The sequence below is a fragment of the Panthera uncia genome, chromosome D4 (assembly GCF_023721935.1).
Source record: "Panthera uncia isolate 11264 chromosome D4, Puncia_PCG_1.0, whole genome shotgun sequence".
In the NCBI taxonomy this organism is placed as follows: domain Eukaryota; kingdom Metazoa; phylum Chordata; class Mammalia; order Carnivora; family Felidae; genus Panthera; species Panthera uncia.
In genome coordinates this window covers 59,981,172-60,002,816 of record NC_064807.1, presented here as the reverse complement: position 1 = coordinate 60,002,816, position 21,645 = coordinate 59,981,172, and the positions used below count along the sequence as shown (strand labels likewise).

Genomic DNA, 21,645 nt, shown 5'->3' with positions numbered 1-21,645 from the left:
GCAGTCTACTGTCCGTCTCTGTGAAGTTGACTCCTCTAGGACCTTGTAGAAGTGGAATCCTGCAGTATTTGTGCTTCTGTGTCTGGCTTATTTCACTTAACCTAATGTCTTCATTTCATCCATGTTGTATTGTGTGTCAGCATTTCATTCCTTTTTAAGGCTAAGTAATATCAGTCGTGTGGATTTGAAGTCCCAGGACCTGTGTCCAAATTCTAATTTTTGTACTCATGAGCTCATGTGACCTTGAGTGTGCCCTCGGCTTCTCATTTCCTCATCCTTAAATAGTGAAAAATAGTACCTACCTCACAGACGTGTTGGGTGGAGAATTTTATATAATGGATGTGAAACCTCTTTAAAAAGATTGTGATGCGGTGGCTATTTTTAGCTAGAAAGAGGCCACTAGGTTGGCTGCCAGGGGTTGATGCTTTTCTCTTGGCCACCCTAATGACATCTTTCCAAGCAGTTCCTTGGCCCAGCTGCACAGCTGATCCAATTCACTTCTCAAGCAGTCAAATAAATGACTTGGTTGTTTTCCTGTCAGCCTCTAGATGTGTCACATCAGCACAGCAGGAGATAAGAAGCCTCTGTCTCTGACCCAGACGCTTTGGACCTGGGTGCCTCCATTGTATGCCAGGGAAAGTACAACCCTGAGGGCTGGAGAAAACCCTCTTCCCTTTGGCTTTTTTTTGTTTTTTTTTTTTTTTTTTTTGCGACATTCTAAAGTAACATCAGGCTCCCTGTGTCTGGGCCTGGCTCCGGGAGGTCAATCTACCAGACCATGGGAGGTGAATTAGTGGGAAGTGACATGTGGCAGCATGGCTTGGGAGTCCAGGGGCCTGAGGGCCAGGCTGGATGCACTTTGTGACAGGGAGCGACACACTTCCTCAATTAGGGTGGTCACCCTCCTCTGTGTGATGAGGGGTGGGATTTGATGGCCCCCAAGGTCATATCTGGCTCTGGCCTTCTGTGAATCATGAGTTATTTAGGAATGCTGTTCCACTTTTTGTCAATGACTCTTGACCTTTCCTTCACCCCCACTCTTCATGTACTCTGCTTGTCCCCAAGAGCTGCTCATTTCAGGTTCAGATTTAAACTCCATCCTTACCCTTAGCACTGAGCCTGCTGCTTCCCTGCTCCCCTTCATTTCGACTCCTTTCTGGCCCAGTTTTCTGCTGTCTAGAGGAGCTGGCTTTAGAAACCTCTGCTTTTCTAACGCACGTTGAAAGATTAATGGCAGATTGTGGCTTCAATTCTCATTTCATTGGCACTTTGAGAGAAGAGCAATACTTCAACCTCAGAAGAATGGCCCTCTCACAGTACAGTCTAGACTCAGAGTGGGGAGATAGGCTCAAAAAGTAGACAGGGGGCCACATTATGTAGGCTTCCAAAGAGAAGCTAAGGGGTTTGGACTCTATCCAATGGCTGCAGGGGAGCCACTGAGGGTTGTTGAGCTGTATCTGAGCGGTATCTTCTGGAGATCATTCAGGCAGCTCTCTGAAGACTAGATTAAAGTGGAAGAAAGCAGAGGCGGGCAGGAGAGTGAATCCAGCATCTAGGTGAGAGAGGCCAAGAAGAGTGGCAGTGGAGATGGAAAGGAAGAGCCTGGTCTGAGAGGTTACACAAGAATTGACTGGACTTGGCCTCAATGGATGTGGGGATGAGAGAGAGAGGAGTTGAGAATGATACTGAAAAGTGTCTAGCCTAAAAGGCTGAGACACAGTTTGTGGTAAATAGGAAAACACCTGCCCTGCCGTTCTCCTTCAACTCACCATGCTGCAGCCATGGCCACATCTGCTCCTGCCTCAGGGCTTTTGCACTTGGGGAACTCTGTGCCCAATTTTAGCTTAAATGTCACCTCTTTCAAGAGGCTTCCTTGATTGCCCATTCTAAAGCCGTCTCCATGCCCTCTCATCCCCCACCTTGTGTCTTCATTCCCCTCACTCTTTATCTCCAGCTGATGTGAAGTCATTCATCTATGTGTTTCCTTCCACTACAATTTAAGTTCCACATGCATAGGGGTCTTACTTGTCTTGCACATGGGTGTATCCCTGGCACCTAGAATAGGGATTGGCTCTTAGCAGGTACTTAGTGATTATAAGAATTTAATGAACTGGAAGGGAGGAAGGGAGGAAGAATGGAAGGGAGGGAGGGAAAGAGGGTGGGAAGGAAGGAAGGGAAGAAGGGAGGGAGGAAGTAGGGAAGGAAGGAAGGAGAAAGACTAGAGTCAGATGTGGCAGGTTATTTCCAAAGATGGCTACAACAAAATCTCCCATCTTACAGGCCTTTTATGATGAGACTTGTTGCTCCTCTCAGCAGGTGGAGTCTGTTTCCTCTCTTTTGAACCTGGGCTGACCCCATGCCGGCTTTGACCTGTAGAATGCTCCTGATGTGACACTGCATAGCTTCGGAGCCTTGGCTTTAAGAACCTTTGTGGCTTCCATTTTCACCTTCTCATACTGCTTCTTCTCAATAGTGCCATGAGACCACTGTGCCCGAGAAAGTCCCCTGTGGAGGGAAAGGGAGCACTCCAGTCAACAGCTCCAGCTGAGTCCAGCTCTCAGCAGATCTGCTGGCTGAATGTGGCTGTGGGAGTAATCCCAGGCAAGAAGAGCCCTCCAGCCATGCCACAGAGTTGTAGAAGCAATACATCATTTTCAACCACTAAGTTTCTTTCTCCACACTGAGCTTTGTGTTTAAGGAACTGGCAGACATCCGGATGGAGATGCAAAAGCAGGAATTGAATATATATAGTATATGTATATATGTGTGTGTATATATGTATATGTATACATATGTGTATATGTGTATAGTTTATGTATTGATATATACACATGCATTTCTGCAGAAGCTAGTTTGATGACCTGTGAACTATATATCTAGGAGCCTCTAAGTGAGTAAGAAAAGAACTTCTTTGTTTTTTGACTGGACTGTAAAGAAAATTGTAACAATGGTGTGCTTTCGTACTCCCACTCTGAATGATGGATGAACAAGGGCAGGTATAGCCAGATAAAGGAAAGGTTTCTTATCATGTATGGTTTGAGAAGGATTCGCTTTGGACCCTGCCTGCCGGAAGCTTCTGTCCCGCTGTATTCTACAGCCTGAAGCCATTCTTCTGCCCTACTGTCACTCCTTCAGCCAAGAGTTAAGACAGTAAATGCAGAAGCAGCAATTTTAGGCCACCCTAGCATCAATAAACATGCATCTGGTGCTTTTCTCACCTTATAAAGCAATTTCCCATCATCATCTCATTTAATCTCATAGTAATTCTGTGGCACAGGTTCTGATTTTTTCAAAATGGGGAAACAGAGGATCAAACTGAGTCATATAGTGCATAGGCAGCAGAGTGAGGAGGAATCCAGCAGACTCCATACTCCTGGGTCAGTACCATCACCCTCAGCCCAGTGGAACATTCTATGAGCTTCTTGGAAACTACCTAACAAAGAGAACAACCTTGGTCTTGAAAGCCATTCATTGTCTGTCACAGGAGACAGGGAGATATCATCTTTGGGCAAGGTCTTCACCCATCTCGTAATTTAAGTAAAACTTTCATGCTAATTTCCTCTCCCTCCTAGTGTTAGTCCTGGCTCCTGGGAAAGGAAAGGAAGTGCTTTCACACTTTATAGACAACCTTGGCTTCAATCACATCATTTGCTCCATTTTTTTTTCTCCTGCAAAATATGAAAAAGCAGAAGTAAAGGCTTCTCTGTTTCTCTTTAAAGGAAGAAGATAATAGTTGTTTTGCACATTTTAATTTAACATCTTTAAAAAGATTGAGAGTTGATTTTTTTAATTGCAGGATTTATTTTGGATAAAAATTAATGTAGGATGAACTAAGAATACTTTTTTTTTTTTTTTTTTTGGAGTATTGGGAGACAAGGAGAAGGCTCTGGAGATTTGTTTGCAAACCTTTGTGGTGTCCTTTGTGGTGTCCTTTGTGGTGTCCCTGAGACCACTCCCTGAAAGTGGGGTGGGGGTATCTTCTAACCAGACTTCCTATCTCAACAATTTTTTTATCACAGAAGAAAGGCCACATGTGACTACTCTCCTTTCCCTTGTTAGTGTCCCATTAATTTCTTGACTAATGCAAGCTGCTTCTCACTACTGCCTTCCCCACCCCTCTCCACTGTGCCCCTGGATCACTGCTTCATGCTGAGCCACTCCTCACTCACCTTGCTTATTGCTGAGATCTGGATTGCCCTATGTGGACTTCCCCACTGGAAGCTATTCATTCTTCCACTTTCCATGCACCATGGTGCTGGGAAAGGAGTTGACATTTTCTTGGATCTCCTCTTATGTTTACAGACATTACACTTTCACCCTAGTTAAAAATTGCAATGTGTTTTGAGTTTTATTCTATCTGGCTATATGATCCACTGTCTTTTCTATATCACTGTCATCTACTAGCCTTCCAGGCACTGTGGTTGGTTTATTGAAGGCTTTGGCACCTGATTCATTACCTTTCTCTCCATCTCAACTCCTGCCATCATCATCCTAGGACATTTCAATGACAAGAATTGGACCATCCACCATCCTAGTCTCATAACTCTGGTACTCCTTCTTTCTGGAGACCATTACCTTGCCTCAATTTCAGTCACATACTCAACCCCCAGAAGAGTTTCCTTTTTGAAGCCTTCATGTCCCTTCTGGTAGCCTCATGCCTTTGTCGGACCCTTAATTTTCTCTCCATCAGTTGGCCCTCTCCCAACTTTTATTCTTTTATTTTCCTTTTTGGGGTCCATGGTTTATTACCCTTTCCTTCTCTGCAACTCTCTGAACACTTACCACTCTCCTTGAGTTCCATACATAACCCTGCAAACCACACTCTACATTCCTAGCAGAATGTCATGTCTCATACTGCACTGACGAAATTGATCCTTCTAGTCTTGATCCATCTCTCTCAACGTTCAGCAGCTTCCCATCCATTGCTTCTTTTTCTCTCTACCTCAGAGGATTGTATCCTTGATGCCACTTTATCTCCCTGCACCTTGCTCTGCAGTCATCAACTCTCTATGAAACCTTTACCCTTCTATGAAATCCTTTCCCTCGGGATATAAAAATGGTCACATTTTTCCTATCCAAACAAACAAACAAACAAACAAACAAACCATAATTGCTTCTACCCCATGTTTACCTCTAACTCAGTAACATCTTATTCAGTTATCTCAAAAGAGTTGCCTATACTCACTACCTCCAGTTTCCCATCTTCCATTCACTCCCCATCCTGTTTCAGTCTGGCTTCTTGCCCCTGTCATTCCACTGAAACAGCTGTTCACTAAACTTAACACTAAGTTTCAGATTGCTAAATCCAGTATGTGTCTTTCTAGTATTTATCCTACTGAGAACTACTTTCCAATATTTAATATTGTTAATCATTCTTTTCCTTCTTGAGACTCTGGATTTCCTTGCATCCAGAGTATGCATCCTTCCAGTTTTCATAGTGGCTGAAAATTCTGTCTCTGGTTCTTCATGGCTCCTCTTCCTCTTACATATTGGAAATTGTGGAATTGTCCACTGTCTCACACTCTCCCTAAATGATCTCTTTCACGCTTATGACTTCTATTAACACCTGTAAGTTCACTAAGCCCTAAGTATTCTTTTCCATTCATACCTTCCCTGAGTCAGGAATTCAACTATCTTCTCGATAGCTCTAGGTGACCTGTCATACCTAGCATGCCCCCAAACCAGCTCCTTCTCCTAAATTCTACAATTCACTCATCCTTGCCTAGGCACCTGGTTAAAACTTGGAAAACACCCTTAACATCTCTTTCTCCTTTGTCAGCCACATCATATCCGTGGACATATCCTGCCAAATTAAAGCTTCCCCTTTTGCTGTCTCCTAGATTGGTGCAATGGCCTTCATGCAAGGTTCCCTGCTTCCATCTTGTTCCCTTCTGGTCTATTCTCATGCCATAGTCAGCACCATCTAATGAAATATGAATCTGACCAGGCAAGCCCGCCCATGCTTAAAGCATTAAAATAAGCAGGATGTCCAGGGGAATGTCCGAGCTCTTCCCATACGAAGGCTTTCTTGATCGAACATCCGCAGATGTCTTCAGCTTCACTGATCAGCCCTCCCTCCATGATCCTTTTTGCCTCAGTAGCAGTTCACTACTCAGAGTCCATACCTGACACCATCCCAACCAGGCAGGCCTTTGCTTGTGTTCTTCCCTTGCCTGGAATTCCTCATTATTCTCAACCTCTCCTTTGCCTGGCTGAGCTGCATTTATTCTTTAAGACTCAGCTCACAAGTCCTTCCTGAGCCCTTGGCTAATACATGAGCCTTTCCTCAGAGCTTCCAGAACACCTTGTGCATACCTCCATCAAGTTGCTTTATACCACCTTCTATGTATATCCTTCCACTACAATGTAAGCTTCTTGAAGACTCTTTGAGCCTTCTGTCCCTTTTGCCCAATCCAGGGCCAGGTATCTAGAAGATGCTTGGAAAAAGCTTTGGGTGTGGAATTAAGAGCCAGGGTTCAAATCCTTTCTTTTTCCATCCATTTTCCCTGTGACAGGTATAGGTCACTTTCCTTGTCTGAGCCATGCTTCCTTATCTACAATTATTCTATTTACCTTTCAAGAAAACATAAATATTCCTTGTAAACTGCAAAGTACTATGAAAATGTTTTATTACATAGGATATGCAGAAACACACAGAGGGAAAAAAAGATCTATCACAACATTATGGATCCTGTACAAATTTTAATGAGACTTCATATTCATTCAAAAATCTGCATAAGCATTTTTATATCAGTATGGTGCTCTGTAAAGTGCAGCAAGGGGTTATTTCTTTGTTTTAAAAACCTAGCCAATATGCCCAGGGCATGAGAGCTGCACTTGTGAAAATAATCAGCTGATGTTACTTAATAGCCATGACAAGAGCACTAATCCAGTTTCCACATTAGAAGCACACGAATCTACAGAGAATCTTCAGGAATTTATGGCGGTTCATCTTCTTCCCCTGGTGCCTTTGGACTGCCCCTTCTACCCAGCTCTTCCAGCGGGGACATTTTACATACCTCTCAGTTCTGTGTGAAAATCAGGCCATGGAGAGGGGAGAATTCAGATAAGATTTCACAAACCAATCCAATTTACCTTAAGTGAACACACGTCATTCATCTAATTCTTTCTCTATTGCCTGGCAAGAAAGGAGGAAAAGCAGTTCTACTCTGAAGGGACAACTCCCAGTTCAGATAAGTGGAATTAGAAATAAATGAACAAGCAATGAATGGGAGTGACCTGCTTTAACGAGTCAAATCTTTATAGAAAATTGGAGCCAGAAAACTCCTAGTCCCAGGTTGTACAACAGAACACTCCAAGGAACTAAAAGCATGGTGTGAAAGGAGCACGCACATTTCCTCTTCATGGGGAGGAGGGGGCAGTGCAAGTGCTCCCAGAACAGGAGCAGTTGTGGGGGGAGGGCAGAGGCCCACACCTGGGTTTTGGATGACCTTTGGCAGGTTATTTTATCTTTTTGGACCTGATGTCACATGGGGATTAATCAAAAAACATGTCTCATAAAGTGGTTGAGAGAGAGAGAGAAAAAAAAAAAAAACACCCAGCCTATATTCAATAAATAGTGGATATTATTTTAATCAAAGTTAAATTTGAAGAAAAGTGAAAATTTCGGGGAACTAAAAAAATTATTATAAAGATATGCTGGGGCAGATTATGCAGCTCTTGAATTCCAGTTTACAAAGTCTAGATTTTGTTTAGACAAGGGGGAGCCTCTGAAGGTTTTGAGCAGGAGTGTGACACAATGACAGATGTGCTTTTTGAAGTTGATCTGGAAGTGCTGTGTGGAGGGAGCTTAAAGGGAAATATCAGGAGGCAGAAGAGCCAGCTGCGAAGCTATCATTTGGTCCAGTGAGACCTGAGGATGTCTGACCTAGGGCAGTGGTAATGGGGTTGAAGAAGAGGGATGTTATTGGGATAGAACTGGTAAGAGGTTGTTAAAGATGGTTTCTGTGTGTTTTTACCTTTGTGGCCGGGAGGATGGTAGTGCTTATTATTTCTTCAAGGGAGAGACAACCGTCATTTGGGCATGATAAGTCTCTAACTAAGCATTCTGTCTGTGATCAAATTCTGGTATACTTCACTGGACTGTTGGTTCTTATATCAAAAGAATTTATGTCTAATTTTTTTTTAAAAATGCGATCAGTAAGAATGTAGGATTCACCAATAAGAAACACCCCCCACAGTAGACCTAGCTGGAATGCATCTCTTCTATTAAGTGACTCCTTAAGACTTCCCAGCCCACTGCAGTGCTACCCAGGTTAACCACATTTGTTTGCTGTTAGGAAGATGTTTGAATGCAGGCAAGATCCTGTGCCAACTCCTCTGGCTCTTCTTCCGAGAGTGTTTGTGTTCTACTCCCCACCCAAACTGGCTGAAAACATGAGCAAATCTGATCCTAGTACAACCATGTTGAACACTCTATTCCTTCATTCTCCTTATCAAAGAACTCAGCCTGGCCGCAGAGGCACAGCCTCCCCAGGGAAAGCCATGCTGAGACCTAGTATCACATCCACCTTATCTATGTTGTACTATTCTGTCCTTCTTTAAACTCCGCATCTGTTGTCCTGATACCGAGGTGAGGCTTAATGGTTTGTAATCCCCAGGTTCCCAGGGATGCCTCTGAAAAAGATTGAGCCCCACATTAACAACTTCTCAGTTTTTGGCAACAGTGTCTTTTGTAACCCCATTTCTCTGGTGACCATTTCATACTTCACATCTATCCATACTCCAGACAAGTGGGTGAGGGTCCCACTGTCCTTGCTGGTCATATCCAGCTGGTCATATCCAGCTCCCAAGGGTATATATATATATATATATATATATATATATATATATATAATTTATTTATTTTTGAGAGAGAGAGAGAGCAAGCAGGGGAGGGGCAGAGAAAGAAGGGGTCACAAAACCTGAAGCAGGCTCCAGACTCTGAGCTGTCAGCACAGAGCCTGACATGGGGCTCAAACTCACACCCTGTGAGGTCATGACCTGAGCTGAAGTCAGACACTTAACCGACTGAGCCACCCAGGCACCCCACCCAAAGATACATTTTTTGAAAGAGACTTTGATGTATTAATTTATTTTAAAATGTGTATTTAGGTTTATTGTATGCAAATTATTGAATAGACAGCTCTGGGGGCCTCTTCAAGATGAAAGAGACATATAGTCTTTGTTTTCAAATGAGGTTGGAATCCAGTGGGGAGATTGATATATACACAAATGAGACCAGTGAGGCTGTGTAGGGGTGGGCTTGAGGAGGAGGAGGGTGGAAAGCTAAGCAGGAGTTAAATCTGTGTCTTCTTAGCTACACGACTTAACTTTTATATTGAGGATAGGGTACTTATAAAACCCTTTCTCTGCAGAATGGCTGATGGTAGGATCCAAGAAGGCTCTGGCAACAGGTGGAGGGCCCATCTCAGTGCCATCTCTGAGGCCTATTAAATGTAGAGTGTCCATTTTGGCCAGAAGTGGGGCCCAGAGTTGTGGTTGAAGGGGCCATTTTGTTTATGTGAAAACAGAAAATACATAAAAAAGTAGCCAAAATACCATCTTTAATGATATATAAAGGATATCAAGACAGTGTGCTGCATAAGTAATTATGGTTTTGGTTTAAATCTAGAACTCAAGCAAGGCTTCTGCTAATTAGTTAATTAATTTTTTGCACTTTGATTGTTTTCAGACTAAGGACCTCATTAACACAGCCTCTAATGGAAGGCACATTTTATGTAGCATTCCATGTGTGCAGAAATCATACGAATTTATTGCACATGTAGTTTATATTTTTCCATTTGATCCGCATACCAGCCCTGTAAACAGCACTTGTCTTAGTTCAAAAAAAAATTGTGGGACTTGCTTCAGTTTCTCCCTAACCAGAGAATAATTTTCTGGAAGTCAAGGAGCACCTTGTGTCTCCAAGGCCAGAAAAGAACTGAACTGGAGAGTCTGAGATAGAGCTGTGGCAAAACCTTACAAGTTTCCTCAGTTCTGTGCTTTTATTAAAGAACAGAATAACAGCCAATGTTGGGTAAACTGGATCAGCTGGGACCACATCCAAAGGAACATCTTTAATGCTGGAGACATTGCTGGAACCCTAAGGTGCTGAGGGCAGGTTTCAGCAAGATCAGAAATTCAGGAATTGTTGGGTTAACACAAAAGGATAAAGACTTAAGTCCACAGGTCCAGGGCTAGTAAGAAACGAAGCCAAGGTAGGGTCAATGGATTCATAGCTATGAGACCACAGATGTGTGCTCTTCTTTCAAAGGATGTCTTCAGCCTCACCTGCTCTTATCTTTAGATTTCTATTGCCTCTCTCGTTGTCCTAATGGGCAAGGATGCAGGGACCTTATGGTGGCCTCAAGCAGTTAAAACATACCTCGATCTCTAAAGCAGAGACACACCTTTATCATTGTCCATGTCCTTAGTTAAGCCGCGGCTTGATCCTTTAGTGGGACTTGAGGTTCTGTGATAGGGACAATATCCACAGCAATCCTGGTATACTGTATTTCCAAGGTGGCAGTGTGGATTATAATAGAAACATTCTCTTGGGAAGAGTTTTTCTTCTCCAAGGCAGGGTCAGAAAATGTGGCCTCCTATTAATTAAATTTAAGGATGCTAATGTAACACTTAGGGGACACTGGTTTTTAAATCATAGAATGAGACAAAGCAGCGGTACATGAAGCCTGTGATAATCATGGAGTATGATTATCACTCTAATATTTTGGCTTAGGACCCAGGACCCAGGAGAACATAAATTCTGTCTCTGCTTAACCTCTTCTTTTCTTTACGTATTTACAAGTATATGCATTAACAAAGAACAGAGGCAAAGAAAGTTACATTCACATCATATTGTCCACTGGAATTGAGACCCAGTCCAGCACAGAGAACTTTGGCAGGCTGGGCTGGAGTTATGGAGAACTCAAAAGCTTTAGCCAAGGGTCAATTTAACATGCTCGTTAACACAAGGGCAAAAATACACAGAGAAAAAGAGACTCACCTAGGTGCCAATTTGTCTTAAACTGCCCAGGCGGTAGCCTCAGGACTACTGTTGTTAAATTTATCAGTTTTTTATTTTATGTTTAATGCCTTTTGTGTCCTGAGTAAAAATTCTTTGTCAACTTCAAAGTCTCAAAGATTTCTCTTATGTTTTCCTCTAGGGGTTTTATAGTTTTAGTTTTCTGTTTTGTTCAATAGTCTATGTCAGGTTAATTTTTGTGTATGATGTGAGGTAAGGTTAAGTTCACCTTTTCCCATACAGATATCCAGTGATTCCTGCAACATTTATTGAAGACTGCCCTTTCCTCATTGAATAACTTTGTCACCTTTGTTGAAAATATATGTGTGAATTCTCTAATCTGCTTCGTTGATCCATTTGTCTATCCTTATACCAATACCACACTGTCTTGATTACTATAATTTATACTAAGTCTTGAAGTCAGGTAAGTCCTCCAACTTTTTTCTCCTTTTTCAAAATTGTTTTGGATGTTCTCAATCATTTGCAATTCCATATATATTTTAGAATCAGTGTGTCAATTTCTACCAAAAAAGACTGCGGGGGTTTTGATAGGGATAACATTGAATCTATAAATAAATTTATATCTTAACAATATTGAGATTCAATCTATAAATAAATTTATATCTTAACAATATTGAGACTTGAAATTCATGAACATATGTGTATCTCTTTCTTTTTTTATATCTTTCAATTTATTTAGTTATTCTCAATTTATCACAGCAACATTTTGTAGTTTACAGTGTACAGGTCTTGCATATATGTGTTAAACATATTCCTAAATGTTTTGTTTTTTATGTTACTGTAATTGGTACTTTTTCTTTGATTTCATTTTCTAATTTTTCACAGATAGTCTATGAAAATGTAATTTATTTTATATAATTACCTTGTAACCTGTGACTTTGCTAAATTCACCTATTAGTTCTTGTTTTATGTAGATTTCTTAGGATTTTCTGCATGTATAATTATGTTTTATTTCACATGACTTTTTTTTTTTAATTTTACATGCCTGTTAAAAACAGTGATACTGTCTGCTTGAAAAAGTGGCTCACTTTTTGTCTTGGGAACTGACCAATACAATCACTATTTCCTCATCTTTGGCAGAGTCATGGAAGACACTGTCCATCGATGACGCCATGTTGATTATACAGAAATCAGTAACCAGCAGTCACTGGAAGACTTCCCTGACTGAGTAGGATAGGAAAGAGGTTGATAAATGCCTCTTGGTATTCCTTCTTAAGAAAGAGGTAGATGGAATGGGAGAAAAAAGGTCAGAGAAAACCAAGGAGTAAAGGATTTCAAAGGACCATGAGTTGGGCCAGTCATCCAATCAGGAAAGGACTGACTTTTTGGAGCAGGTATCTGGGCTGTGGCAGAGTCTGCTAAGATATCCCACTCTTAACGAATCATTTGTGTGGGCAAATGTTATCAATATCTCCAGGGATTCTAATATGCTCAACAGGACACTGCAGTCCTGGCATGGGTACTGGCATGGCTTTCCTCTGTGTTTCCTTGGGTCATTATTTGGAAGATGACTTAGAAGAAATAAGGTTATCTGGGAAGTTAATGGCTGCCAAAGTCACATGTCTAAGAATGGAATTTGCATTTGGAGATCAAGGTGTTAGAAACTGAAATTATGAGCTCCTAGGTAAGACACTAATTTAAGTATCTAGAATTTAAGACACTGGAATTTTGAGAAAAACAAAAACTTTGGAGTTAGACAAACCAGGGTTTAAATCTCAGTTCTGAGGGATGTTCTCCATTTTCCTCCAGACCCACTTTCCGCCATTCTTCATCTTGTTCTGTGTGCTGAGGGCTGATCTAAGATGTGCTCTCTTGCATCCTGTTGGGTTTAGGCAATGGGAGGCATAGGCAGGTAATCAGAGGTGAGAAGGGAGGTCAGGATATTTATTTTCCCAGCTCCCTCTCAGTTGGATTGCAGTTTGGCCATGGCTTCTCCTGACAGTTGGCCCTTTCCTACAGCTTTCTCTCCAGGTTCAAGTAACCACTGGCTTTTCTTGCCCCTTCATGCCCAAGGATAATAAAAGCTTTCTGCTGTTTCTATTAATGGGCCCCTTTATACCTCTTGCAGGTTTTCTGTAACTCTGAATACCTTACAGTGTCCCCTTCATTCAACTTTCTTCAGTCATCTCTTTTGAGGATGTCATCTGGACCCTGTTAGACCAGCCCATCTGCCTACTAGCTTTGGAATTTTGAGCAAGTTATTTCTGTAATTGAGTCTCAGTTTTTTCATCTATGAAGTGGAAATAAAGATATCCCTTGCAAATATGAGGGATAATAGATGTGAACAGCTCATAGTAACTACCCAATAAGTGGTACTTATCATCATTACTAGTAACTATTATCACATGAGGACTGGCAAGATCATAGTGTCCTCGGTGACTATTTAGAAAAAAATTGTAGAGCTGGTTGCTAGTTATCCAGAAGCATAAGACTGGGGGTGGGGGCAGGGAGAATCTCAGATAATGGAAAGTGAAAACTAGGCAAGGGGTTGGAAAGATTTACTAGTACTGTGAAATAGAATAATTTTGATATTTTCACATAAAGAAGGGAGATACAGCTTTAGAAGTCTCAGACACATGATGGGAGGATCCTAAATATGGTAATGGAGGTGTTCACTTTGTTAGGAAAAAGCAGGTATGGTAGTGCTACATATCACAAGACAAATCCTTGAACAGAAACACATTGATATGTGAGTCAAATCTTGAGAAAGGCAAAAATATAAAAGAAGTTATTATTGACATAAGGGCATCCTGAAGATCATCCAGCCAGATGGAAAAAATGAATCCCTGACTCATATTACAGGTCTGGTAAGGAAGCAAGGTGTCTACATATTGTATCTTGATTGTCCCCAGCTTGCTTCTATACCAGCACTTAATACCCACTGCTACTCTGGCTGGCTGTTCCTTTCCCTCCTTCATATCTCAGTTTCTTAGAGGAACCCACAACCAGTTTGGTGGAAACCTCTTTTAGTTCACTCACTGCTGCCTTCTTTCCGGGGCACACATGTCTTTTTGGATGGAGGAGTCAGAGTAGGTTCAAGCAAAAGCTCCCCATCATGGTTCTTGCAACATCTCTCCCCATAGACTCTCAGGCTTTGTCACTGAGTCTAACTAGTCATGCAGAACTGCTCATCTTTGGATGTAATTTATGTCCAAGGGATTCTGCAGGTCCTCTTGCAGTTTACTTTCTGTTGAATGCCCCTACCTTATCATTTCCTCTCTTATGCCATATATATCTGAGTTCTTTTCCCAGGAGGCTTCCTAACTCCCCCAAAATTCAAAGAATAAAGCTGGAAACCAGAAGGTGTCAGACCTAACCAAATTTCAGATTCTGCACAGTTTCTAATAAATCCTTACTTGCCACATGATTTATTTTTTCCCAGCAGGTAGATGAAGTGATGAGATCGTCGCCTGTACTTAATTGTAATAGAAAGAAGAGGAAGCTAGAGAGAAAGAGCTTGCGTGAGCCAAGGGGAAAAAAGAAACCCAGAGAAAAGATTGAGTTAGTTTGAAATTCTAAAATGGTAGATGTCTCAACAGGGGTTGGGAAGGTCCCCATGTGGATATTCTGTCTATGAAATTGCATGCAATTCTGATGACAAAGAAACAGAGGTGGTCTCTAAATAGAAGGAATCCTTTGGCTTCTTAGAGATCTCCATGTGAGCTCAGCTCTTCAAAGGACATTACTGGAAACCAAAGAATGAAAACAAAGAATGGTGAAGATTTGTGCAAATGACGTCAGAAAAGCAAAAGCTCAGGATAAATCCTGACTTGTGAACAATGTTCAGGACATCATAAAAGACACAGAATGCTATTTGGAGCAAGTTGAAGAGTGAACAAGGCAAAAGCAAATGTCTTGGGTAAATGCTTTCAAAGCCATTCCAAAACACTTGGCCTTCGTTTGTTCTGCCAAGGTGAATGACCTTATGAATGGAAAGGGTAGAACAATCAAGGGGGGCATAAAAAAGATCAGCAAAGTCCAGACTGGTGAAGAGACTGTGAGTGAGCACAAAGCTTCCAGCCTCCTGCCCAGGAACATTGTATTCTAGGGAACTGTGAGACCTTGCAAATGAGATTACTGGGCCACTTCTGGTTATCTCAGAGGAGCTGTGAAAAATGGGGGATGTGTCAGAAGACTGGAATCAGCTAAGAATAGTCATGATTTTCTAAAAGGGGAAAAAGTGGGTTATATACAGGGATTGTAAACTTAAACATTTTACAGAGACCAGAAAATAACTAAAGAGTCAAGTAGGGCAGATAGAGACCCTAGTGAGCTGGAAAAGGAGGCTCCTTCTTAAAAGGGCAGCTGTTACTGAGCTCCAGCTCTGGTGGTAGCCATGCCCAGAATGGTTAAGTTAAATTTTAAAATTTTCAACGTTAAAAAAAAAAATTAAAAAAAAAGGGGCACCTGGGGGGCTCAGTCGGTTAAGTGGCCAACTTCGGCTCAGGTCATGATCTCACGGTCCGTGAGTTCGAGCCCCGCGTCGGGCTCTGTGCTGACAGCTCAGAGTCTGGAGCCTGTTTCAGATTCTGTGTCTCCCTCTCTCTGACCCTCCCCTGTTCATGCTCTGTCTCTCTCTGTCTCAAAAATAAATAAACGTTAAAAAAAATTTTTTTTAAATAAATAAAATTTTCAAATGGGGATCACAATTTAAATGTTTTTTTTTTTTTTTAAATATTATACAGGTTGAATTAAATAGGTTTGTAGATGGATAGGGCTAATAGGCCACCAGTATTTGACTTCTCCCCATAGATTTGCCATCTTGTAGCTCAGAAGTTAGGACAGTCTATTAAATGATCACCTGGTAAATATTTTAAAGGACTGATAATCCTAGGGAACTACACGGGTTCACTAAGGACCAATACTGATATGCCACACTCTAACCTCTCTAAGTTCTTAGATTCTGTGGTAGACTTGGTGGTGTGATTTCAGCAAAATGATGACAAGGATAGCCATGTTCTCCTGGGGGACCAGATGGAGAAGTCCAAATGGAATATGAATACTTCTAGGTAGATTCTTAGATGAACTGAAAAACCATGTTCAAAGTTGATGGATTAATAAACCAATATTGACTAATAAGTTGGTAGATTAATAAACCAATATTGACCAATAGGAAAATCTCTATTCTCTTGTCTCTGACCAACTATACTTTTAGAGCCCAGAAATAAGCAAGAATTAGCTTATGGCTTGACTATTGCAGAGTGCAGTGAGAATATCACCTCCTTGATCTTGGCTGTGCGCTTTGTAGCCGAGGGGTCAGCAAACTGACCCAGTTTGTATAACTAAAGTTTTATTGGAACATAGCCACACCCTTTCTTCTACACTTTGTCTCTGATTGATTTTGATAGATAGGGACAGAGTTGAGTAATTGCGACAGAGACTGTATGGCCTGCAAATTCTAAAATATTTACTACCTGTCCCTTCACTAAACAACTTTGCCAACTTTCTGATGTGACAAAACATTATCCTAGTACTCTTAGTGACCTTATTAGACTGTTGACTAATATTAGATTTGTCAATAATGGTCAATAAAAGCCCAATATCTGTTTCATATGAACTGATATCAAGCTATGTCTTGAATCCTAGATGGAAACAATTGATTTAATGACTAAAACAGCAGAGCTCTAAATTTATTCCTGACAGAATTTCGCTTATTGTTTTATAATTCCTTGCCCAATGTCTTGATAATGCCTTTGGCTTTCTGTCCAATGCATCCCACTTTTGAGGTAGGCTGGGATGGGCTCTCATGGTGAGGTAGGATTCAGAGGCCTGGTCAGAAGCAGATCTAATTTGGGGGCAAGTTCAGCATGAAGACCCAGGAAAAGAGTTAAGAGTCAAGGTCAAAGAAGCCATGCCCATCATTACCCTGATGGACAAAGGCAGAGCAAGAGGTCGGGGGTGAGTAAATGCAGAAACAGGACTAGAACTGAGCTGAATGTAAGAGTAAAGCCAAGAGAGTTCTGGATTTTGTCTTTTAATGGGGAAAGGGTGTCTCTTCTTTGATGCCTACTACAAGAGTCATTAGATAAATTCAAGAGGGTGGGTCCCCATGATGGGATTAGTATCTTTGTAAGAAGAGGAAAAAACTAGAGCTTACCCTCTTTGACTTGCGAGGACACTGCAAGAAGGTGGTCATCTGCAAGCCAGGAAGAGGGATTTTACCAGGAAGGTAATCTTATGGCCCCTTAATCTTAGACTTCTCAGCTTCCAGAACTGTGAGAAATAAATCTGTTGCCCAAGCCCCCCAGTCTGTGGTACTTAAGCCCCCCAGTCTGTGGTACTTTGTTATAGCAGCCCGAGCTGACTAAGACAGATGTCATCAATTTTACCCTTTAAAAAAAATTCTGGCTAAAAACGCATAACATAAAATGTGTCATTTTAACCATTTTTAAGTGTATAGTTCAGTAGCATTAAGTTCATTTACGTTGTTGTGCAACAGATCTCCAGATCTTTTCATCTTTCAAAACTGAAACTCTATACCCACTAAACAAGAACTCTCCATTTCCCCTCAATTTGACTTTTTAAAACAAAAAGTTATCAAAGCAGCTAAGGAGAAACACTACCAGATATTTAAAAGTGTACTTCAAAAGCAAAATAATAAAGAAAAGTAGATGCAATCTGGTATATTTTCACTGCTTGCTAATTAGTATCCTCTTTTCCACTTAATGTCTTCAAAGGGAAAAAAATGTAATTCCTTCTCCTGTTTACCTCCTTGAGCATCGAGAGCTTTGAGGGCCGGGACCCAGGTTTTTGACTCTTGGTAGAAAAATCCTGGTTAGTGTTCTTCACAGCTTTGACTGGCCTGTGGAAGAAACCTTGAAGGAGGACATGCCTCCTCTCTGCTGGCATGTCCCAAAGGCTTATTTTTAAAAAACCAATTCCCAGTGCTGCTTTCCTTCTTGCTACTGAAGAAATTCCCTAGGGTTTTAGAATTCCTTCTCTCTAGAGTTCTCTTTTTTCATACTTCTTCCATACAGCTTGACCAAAGCCCAAAGAAATTATAACCACATGCGTTCCACTTTTGTTTTGGTATGAAACATGGTAATTTTCTCTACCCTGATGAGAAAGAGCTTTCCAGTGCCTAAAAATGCATTCTCCAGCTTACTTATTAAATAATTTCCCCCTAAATGCAACTGTCCTGCAAATGTTAGTGGCAAGTTTTTCTTTAAATACAGATCACTATTTGAAAGTGTCAGGAGTTATTCATCATTATACAACACAATTTTTAAAAAAATGGAAGTATCTTTATATTTTCTGAAAGTACACGATTGTTGTAAAATAATACAAAGGTTAGAATGAAAATGAAAGCCCTCTTGTAGTCACACCCTAAGAGATTACCGATCATGTCTTAAAAAAGAAAACAACAGAATTTAAACAAAATTGCACAAGAGCTTTAACTTATCAGTTCAAAAGAGGCTGTCCTAATCACATCCGAGAGCTGACGTAGAGTGTGGCATCAATACTGAGGTTGTGTGGTCAAGGGTCAGGATTCCAGAGTCAGAGAGACCTGGGCTTGACCATGGTCACTACCAACATACTAGCTGTGTACCCTTGAGTAACTCACTTTATTTCTCGAAACCTCTGTTTTCTCATCTTCAATGTAGGAATAGTAATCATCTTTAAAGTAGGGATAGCTACCCCTAGGCTTGGGAGATGATGTGACATAGAACATGTATAGTGCCTAGCATCAGTGCCTGGGACGTCGTAGGTCCTCAGTAACAGTAGTATTATAACTATTAGGTTTTTTTAAATTATCTTTAATGTGCTAAAATACACATGACAAAATTTTAACAGCTTAACAGTTTTGTAAGTTACAGTTCAGTGGTATTAAGAACATTCACATTGTTGAATATCCATCCCCACCATCTACCACTATATTAATTATTAATATGGCTCTAATGCCCTGTCCTGGAAAAAAAAAAAAAAAAAAAACAAGAGTGAATTTACCTCTCTCCTGTGTGAGGCTGTGTCAGAATAGACTCCTTCCTCGTCTCAAAATCTTTCAAATCTGGTCATATGTTTGTGGCTAGATTTTGAAAACCCCTTCGTATGAGGTGTTCAAGGCATCAGACTGCTTCTAGTGTTATCTGGTGTTCATAGCTGTAGAGTTGGGGGCTCAACAGACCTGCACAGCTACTCTAGGGTGAAATTAATTCCCAGATGCCCTTGCTGACACTTTGCAGTGTCTTCCTCAGCAGACGTTTCTGCCGGCTGCCGGCCCGGGCTCTGCTAATGGAGGTTTATAAAGGCCTTCACAATTCCTATGGTAACCCAGGAGAAAGGCTGTTGCCATGGGGACTAGTCAAGCCTGTATAAACCTTCCATCTCTATCAGACAGATGAGAACGATATGAGAATGAATCTTTTACTAGTTCACCTTCTGAAATTGCTAACAATTATCTCTGTTTTTGGACAAGGGTTCATCATTTCTTTCAGGTGGAAACTCATTCATGTTTTCAGCTTTAAATGAATATTATTTCAAACCTTGCCTGATGATCTTGGTGTCAACCAAAATCACCCAGAGACTGAAATGGCTGGTGATGGAACCATTTTCAAATTTCTCCAGTGTTACCAGCCACTAAATAACATTTATCACAAGCATGCGAACTTCATATTGTTTTGAAAGAAGCATAGGTTTCTTTGAAATGCATTAGCCCTAAGCATGTGCCTATTAAGGAGCCTTTACATTGTTTTACATTAACTCAAGGAGAATCTGAGCTCCGTGCAGGCAGGGTCTATGTCCTATTTACCTCCATATCTCCAGCATCTAGTCCACTGCAATATTAGGGATTCAGTAAATGAATCAATCAGTGAATCAACCTACACCCATATGTTGATGATGGCAGATAACAGTATTGGTGTCCAGATGTGTAATAAGTAGAAGTTACCTCTAAAATATTTATTCATTTATTAAAAGACAATTTTTTAATGCCTACCAGCTTCATTCCTTTAGTGATAGCGCAGTTCCTACTTTTAATTCATGGAGCCAGTCTTTAGGTAATAAAACTGAACAGTACAAGGTCCACATCTTCCTGGAGCTCTTGGTCTGTAGGTGAGACAGACAAATACGTCTGCCAGAGTAACATAAAATTGGTATTAGAGTAGAAGTATAGCCTCCAAAACCATATTTGGTTCTGACTGGGGCTCAGGGAGAGATAAGATGAAGTTTGAGCGGGGCATTGACAGATGAGTAGGAGTTCCACAGGCAGGTGAAAGTCGGTGGTGTGGGGAAGAGGAAATGAGGCATTTAAGGCAGCAGGAACAGCATGTGTCATAGAACATAGTGCACCGAGGGCATGGTAAATATTCTCAGGTGGCTGAAATACAGGTTTTTCTGAAGGCTGAGAAAGGAGGCAGACCTATGGCCAGATTACTATGTGGAGTAGAGAGGGAGAGCGTCCACGGAATGCTTCCAGGATGTGAAAGCAGGGCCATGCCCAGAGCTACAGCCTGAGGAGGCCCGCCATTGAAAGGGTCAGGCAGTGAGAGGACCAGATCTGCCTTTAGGACAGCCAGAGGGCATGGCAGTGTTAGGGAAGGTGGCCAGGAGGTCAGGCTGATATGTAGATGCAGATCTTTTAGAAGGTGTTTAGAATTTTATTGTTTGAATTCCAAACATGGGAATTTTTGAGTCATCTTTTTGTGACTGATATCTAACTTAATTCCACTGTGGTCAGAAAACATACCTTAAATGATTTCAATTCTTTGAGATTCGTTAAGGCTCACTTTATGATCTAGCATATGTCAAATTTAGCAACCACTTTTCATGCACTTGAAAAGAACATGTATTTCCTCTTCATCTGTGGTGTTCTATGCGTATCAATTAGGTTAAATTCATTAATTGCATTGTTTAGGTCTTCTTTGTTCTTACTGATTTTTTCCTGTTTATTCTATTTGTTACTATGAGAAGTATGGTCAATTGTTTTTAAATGATGCACACTTAACTATTTCATTTTGTCCTGTAAAATTTTTGCTTCATATATTTTGAAACTGTTATTGGAGGAATACAAATTTAGAAACTGTTTTATCTTCCTGGTGAATTGAACCTTTTGTTATTATCAAAAGTATCTCTGTTTCTAGCAATGGTTTTTATGTTAAATTTTACTTTGTCTGATGTTATATGGCTATATCAACTTTCTTTTGGTTAGTGTTTGTATGTATACCTTTTCTATCTTTTTACTTTGAATCTTTTCATGTTCCTATATTTAACTCTTACAAGCGCCTCTGACTAGGTTTTATGTTTTGTTTTTATTCAGCTTGACAATCTTTGTCTTTTAATGGGAGTATTTAGTATTTATATTTATGTAAATGATTTATTTATATACTTTACTATGCTTATAATTTAATTTTTTTGTTTGTTCCACCTGTTTTTTTATTTGCTTTTTCTTCTTTCTTCCCTTCTTTTGGGTTAATGAAGTTATTGTTACTATTCCATTTTCCCTATTTGCTTGTAGTTATATATATACATACATCTCTATGTATGTATATATTTCTATGTCTTTAATGGCTAGCCCCGCAATTGGAGGATGCTAACTTGAGTTATTAGTGTCTAATATAAGTTAGTACTTTTATCACTTCACTGACAATGCTAGGGCCTTA

General features: G+C 40.7%; 1 long non-coding RNA gene across 1 annotated transcript; it reads right to left on the bottom strand.

Annotated features, from left to right (window-relative positions):
• Positions 1 to 10,839: 10,839 nt before the first annotated feature.
• Positions 10,840 to 19,285, bottom strand: LOC125920211 (uncharacterized). The gene is made up of 3 exons (XR_007456982.1): positions 18,995 to 19,285; positions 17,145 to 17,183; positions 10,840 to 12,866 (listed from the first exon to the last, which is right to left on the bottom strand). It is a non-coding gene; the product is annotated as an uncharacterized LOC125920211 (long non-coding RNA).
• Between the last annotated feature and the right edge of the window lie 2,360 nt (positions 19,286 to 21,645).